Here is a 6,512-nt window from a genome sequence, read left to right on the forward strand (position 1 = left end):
CTACATTTTTCCAGTTATTCAACATTTTTGTCCCCACATAACTTTGAACATTCATATAAAGACTACACCCCCAGAATGTAAGGCAGAATTAAAACAAAAACAAACATGCAGACTTATTTTATTGTGGTTGGTTAAACCACACACAGCAAAATGTGCACCGATCCCACCATTTAATGACACAAATTACCTTCTCCAAGTTGTGCAACCCTCCTCACTTCTGACTCATTCACCCCTCACTGACAGGAGCTCGTTTCCCCCAAGTTTCCCATCTCATCTCTGCTGTTGTCAATTTGATATTACAGATGATTCTTTAAAAAGCATAATTGTCAAGGCAGATTTTATTTTACTAGTTAAGCTAAATTATTTTCAGTTTCAAGATGTTTTCAGTGGAGACTAAGATTTTGGTTTATTAAAATTAGTTATAGAGATCTCATTTTCCATTCCAAGCTATTGATTTAGAAGCCTATGCATCCTAATTCTGGTCAAGGAAACATAAGGAGAAGCCTGGTAAAAGCCTTCTAGAAATGGTTTTCAGGATTGCCATCCACCCCCACCCCCCACCCCCCACCCCCGCAAAAAAAAAAGAGGCACCAGAAGAGGCAACTTCTTTCTACTTTCTACCTAGTTGTCCACACAGGAAGCTTAGAACTGCTGCAGTCACTTCATGACCAGACTGAGACTGAGGAGGAAGTCAACACACGTAGGTCAAAAGAGCTACAGAGAGCAGGACTTCAGTCCTAATGTGATATGGGGAGCTTGCCCTTGCCTGCTTTTCATGATAATGTGAAATAAAAATATCTTATTGTTAGAGACAAACCTATTCAATGAGGACAAAATTATTATAATCCTATGTCATCCTTCGTTAATCTCCTCACACGTTCCTTCTTCACGCAAACCTTTCCCGAGTTCTGCTTCTCGGGTAGCTTTCTTGGTCTTTGCTTTCATGGCTTTCACCGTGATTTGTAATGACAGACAACCCTCTCGTTGTAAATGGCTGACCATGACTCAACCCAATAAAGCCGACTGAGGTGATACAATGATTTGTAATGGCAAGTGGACACTGCTTTGAAATGTGCATGAAAATCTTTCTGTTTTCTTAATGTATTATTAAAGATGTTTTAGTGTATCTGGAAGTGTTTCTATTTTTGTATATAGTAAAAGGTAATATAATGTACTAAGAAACAATGGACAAAATATTGGAAGATGCAGGAAGCATCAGAAGAAGATGAAAAGAATATTCAGTCACTGTTACACAAAAGAAATAGTTCATATTTAACCATTTCAGGAAGTAACATCTGATCAAAAACCAAGGAAGGAGTCCAAGCTGCATGCAAAGATTTAACAATAAACAAGGCTCCAGTAATTAACAGAATATGAATGAAATGTTTCAATAAGCTAATGAGGCACTGTAAGCACTTACTAGTCCATAGCAAGAAATTTGGAAGACCGCAACCTAGCCTACTAACTGGAAGAGATCCATATTTATTCTAAGTCCAAGTAAAGGGGACTCAATAGGATTAGGAAATTATAGAACAATGTTGTTGTTCACATGAAAGCAAACTTTTGCTGAAGATCATTCAACAACTATTGCAGCAGTGTATTGGCAACCACCAGAAATTCAGGCCAGATTCAGAAGAGGGCGTGGAACTAAGAATACCATTCCTGTTGTCAGATGGATCTTGATTCAAAGCAGAAAGATGTTTACTTGTGTTTCATTGACTATGCAAAAGCATCTGACTTTGTGGACCATAACAAACTACGGATAGCTTTGAAAGGAATGGGAATTCCAGAATACTTGATTGTACTCACGTAGAGCCTATACATGAATCAAGCAGATAAGGACATAATGAATGGTTTACAATCAGGAAAGGTATGTTTCAGGGTTGCAGCCTGTAAAATACTTACTCAATCTCTATGATGAGCACAGAATCAGAGAAGCAGAACTATATGAAGAATGTCACATGAAGATTGGAGGAAGGCTTATTAATAACTTGTGATATGTAGATAACACACCATGCTTACTGAAAGTGAGGAGGACTTGAAGTGCTTGCTGGTGAAGATCAAGGATTGTAGCCTTCCTCAGTATGGATTACAATTTAATGTAAAGAAAACCAAAATCCTCACAACTGCATCAATAGGTAACATCATGAATGTTGGAAGCTGAGGACCTGAAAGAAAGTGTATGTGGCCTGCTCCCACTTGTGACCACAAGGCTTGGTCACCAGCCAGAGCGAGAGGCTTGCCTCCACAGCCTGACACAAGAGAAGAACCTCAGTGCACTACACATACTCCAGGTTCCCCAGTACATCTACCGCCATGAAAATGCTAATATAAAGCTGTCTCCTACAGGGCCTGCCTCCTCCCTTCAGCAGTCAAAGGATGCTTATTCCCAAGAGCATCTGCTTCCCTTGTCCCTTTGACTTGAGCAATTTACGCCCTTCGTCTCTTGCATCGTCGACTGGGGATACTGAAGATGAACACATTGCCCATTTTAATGTGTATGTGTAACAAGTGGCTTGCATGCCTCAGTACTATAAAACCTGTTGTTAAATAAACTCTGGACTCTTCTCCCTTCCCATGAGAATGAGTCCTCTGTGCTTGGCTGTCTATCTTCTTTAGTTTCCATAATCACCTATGCTGCTTCGCAGGACCGTTCTACTGTGGGGCTGGCCCCCACACATGAAAAATGGAGAAAATATTGAAGTTGTCAAAGCTTTTGTCTTGCATGGATCCACCATCAATACTCACGGAAACAGCAGTCAAGGGATAAAAGGATGCATTGAATTTGATAAATCTGCTGCACAATACCCTTTTAAAGTGTTGAAAAGCAAGGATTTTTCTTTGAGGTCTAAGGTGCACCTGACCAATGCTATGATATTTTCAATCACCTCATTTGCATGTAAAATTTGGCCATCGAATAAGGAAACTGAAGAAGTGCCAATGCGTTTGAATTATGATGTTGGCTAAGACTACTGAAAGTACTATGAACTGCCAACAGAATTTACTAATCTCGTATGTTGGAAGAAGGGTGGCCGGAATGCTCTTTATTCAAGGGTCCGGCAGCAATGCTGTGGTTCTCAGCCATTGCCTGTGTCTAACTCCTTCTCCATCCCTTCTTAGTGTAATGAAGGTGACACTTCACCTTCTCAAGACATCTCACAGAAACCTGCCGCCCCCCTGCACCCCCCATCACTGTTCTGCAAGTGCCACAGTCAATTGGTGGGAAGCGTGGGCTCCTTTTAGACATAAGAATTTATTTCTGCCCCCAAAGTTTATTGATGGGGGATCCCTTTGTTCGCTATCTCACTGACTTTCTCCTTCTCACGTGGACACACGCCCGCCCCTCTCTCTCTTCCTCTCTCTAGCTCATCCTTTCTTACTTTCAGCTATTTTCTCTTCACTCTGTCTTCCAGTTTTCCCGCATCCTGTGTCCTGTACTCTCGTTCCATTCTGAACACCCGGGCAGGTCATTAACTCTAATAAAACCTGTTCGTTTAAACCCACACTCGGCCCGCTTTCCTTTGATTCCCATTCTAACACTTATAAATAAGGATGAGAAGACATGTTCTCAGGAGAGACCAGCCGTAAAGAATGATGTTATGCTTGGGAAGGGCTGGGTTACTGATGAGATGGATTGATACAGCGGCTGCAGCAATGGGCTCAGACATAACCAGTTTGAGGCTGTGCAGGACAGGGCAGGGTTTTGGTCCTTTGTGCACAGGCTCGATGCGAGTTGGAATTGACTCAAAGACATGGACCAGCAACAAGAGAAACATTTGATCAACTGATGTAAAATAAGAATTGTACTTAGCTGTTTAGAATGTTGTGTGCATTTGACTTAAAGGTAGATTTAGTAATGGAACTAATTCTTAATCCAGAGAATACCTCTTTTTGTTTTTGTGATTATTTGGTTAATATCTGATAATTACATTTGGCCAACAGCTCCGTGATGAGGACCCTTATATAGTTCTTGCTCATCATGGTAGTCCCTGTGCCCTGCATAGTGCCTGGCACTATTAGCAGAATTAATGAATAATTAATAGAGTCAAAGAAAAGGTGCTTAAGCTAGACTTGAAGAAACAGGAAAGGATTCACAGGGAAGTGAAGTCTGAGCTAAATTTTGGATGTGTAAGAGCCGTTTTTCAAGTGGAAAAGGTGAAGTGAAAAAGCATTTAGGTAGCTGGAAAATATGTGCAGAAGTCCAGAGATGTGCTTCAATTTTTCCAAGTCATCAAGTCCAACAAAATCACGTTTTTAGCACAAACTCTTTTGGTTCATTTTTTCCTCCAAATTACATTTAACATAAATGTGTAACTTTGTTTATAAAATGTCTCCGGCTCCATAGCCTCAACTACTGAATAGAGAAATTACTTTTTTCTCAGCATCGTTACTCAGTTTCTTTCTATCCTTCCTTCTTTTTCATGGAGGGTCAAGAAAGTCCAATAAAGGCACGTGGTGCTACGTTCTACTAGTGGCCACTTGTGTTATTCTGATGAACCAGCTCGCGTTCTCCAAGGGAAATCAGCAAAATGGAACAGAGTTCATACTGCCAAAGAGGGTAAATTCTAATCCAAGTAACATCAGGTCTATTATGAATTTGGGAAAAGTAAAACCTTTAGACTGTTCTATCCAAGAAACCTAATCATCTTCAGTCAGCACCAGCTGCCACAGCCCGTAATATGTCATGTCCTAATTTTCATAAAAAAATTTGTTGCAACTGCGTCCGCTCTTTTCCCTCCTTTCCAGGCAGAAACCGCTTTGCAGCAGAGAAGGGAAATAGCCAGGTGATGGGATAGTGTCCTGGAATGCTGTTCTAGAGACAAAATATGATATGTAAAAGGTGCCTTGAATACAAGCCACCGCTTATTCTTTGTGTCCTAAGTGTGAGTGATTCCACAAGTTGAGCCAATACCTTTGGTTTATTATCATACAGGGCATGATTAGGGTTCTGCCGATGATAACAATCGCTAAAGTGTCTCCAGGAAAATAAGATGGTTTCAACAACCATCAATAAACTTTTCCAATGTTGATTCTCAGTCCAGATCCATGTTCAGAGATCTGTCTGTGTGTGTACACGGCTGCCAACGGACCTGCTCAAGCACAATGCAAGCTCAGTTTGTTCAAAACAATTCATTGTCTTTCCCACCAACTTGATTCTGCTCTTGTGACTTTTATCCTTGCTCATGGAACCATCACTAGCTTGTTTTCTGACTAAGAACTCCAGGGTCATGCTTGGCCTCTCCCTCATTCTTTACATCTAGTGGGTCATCAAGTCACAGAATTAGCCTTCTAAGCACCTCTCCATCTCTTCTCTCGGTCTTCTATGTCAACTCTTCTTAATCTCTCCTCTGGATTCCTGCAGTCACTTGGTAAACACATTTATGGCTATAGTCTTGCTCATTTACTATCCCTTCCATAATGAAGCCACCAGGGTTTTAAAAATGATGGTCTGATCAGGTACTTTACTGTGTAAAAAGTTTTAAATGGCCTCCCAGCTTTCAAGTAAAACACGAACTTCATAATGCAAAATACATTTAGACACCTCATGACGTGGGCCCTCTCTAGATCCCCAGAATCATGTCTTTCTTACATTAATTCATGCTTTTTGGAAACTTTTGTTATTATAGCTAATAATAATTAACATCCTTACTCTGAGCTATGAACTATGCTAAATGCTTTACATACATTTTTCCTAAATTTTCCTGGTGCTGCATATTACCTGTGGTCCTTGCTAAAAATACAGTTCTCAGCCCTTGTCCCAGACATATTAAGTAATCATCTCCAAGGACAGAGGCTGGGAAACTTTTATTTTTTAAGTGTCATGGGTGTGACACTTATCATCTGGAAACTTTGTGAGAACGTTTTTTACTTGAACTTTCATTTAGTTCTCATAAAAGCTCAGTCCCATTTATAGATGGTGCCATTAAGGCTGATGAAGGGCAGTGATTTTTCCATAAAACATGGTTACTGATTCATATTGCTAGTCTTTGAACCTAGTGATCTGACTGAAGAGTTTTCACCACCCTCCTGTTCTGCTACCTAACACTTGGAAGTCAACCTGTGTACTATGTTGATACTCACTTATCTAGGCTTCTTCAGGCTCTCCACAAAAGTAATTTTCTCATCTTTGCCTATCTTACCAGTTACCCTCACAATTCCACTCAGACAACCTTTTTCTTACCTCTTCAATCTGGCTTGTTTGCATTCATATGTATCATTTGGTTTGGCAAGCGTACCATCACCATTTTCTTGTTTGTGTTCATATGTACCATTTGGTTTGGCAAGTGTACCATTACTATTTTCATATCTGCTACCCTACCAGTTGTGTTGAATCATTTGACTCCAGGTGACCTTAAACTGTCAAAGTAGAATTATAATGGCTGATTTTTTAAAGTTTTTTTTAATCGTTTTATTAGGGGCTCATACAATTCTTATCACAATCCATACATACATCAATTGTGTAAAGCACATTTGTACATTCATTGCCCTCATCATTCTCAAAACATTTGCTC

This window comes from Echinops telfairi, unplaced genomic scaffold, assembly GCF_000313985.2.
Source record: "Echinops telfairi isolate 266 unplaced genomic scaffold, ASM31398v2 ScPeMD7_60;HRSCAF=208, whole genome shotgun sequence".
In the NCBI taxonomy this organism is placed as follows: Eukaryota; Metazoa; Chordata; class Mammalia; order Afrosoricida; family Tenrecidae; genus Echinops; species Echinops telfairi.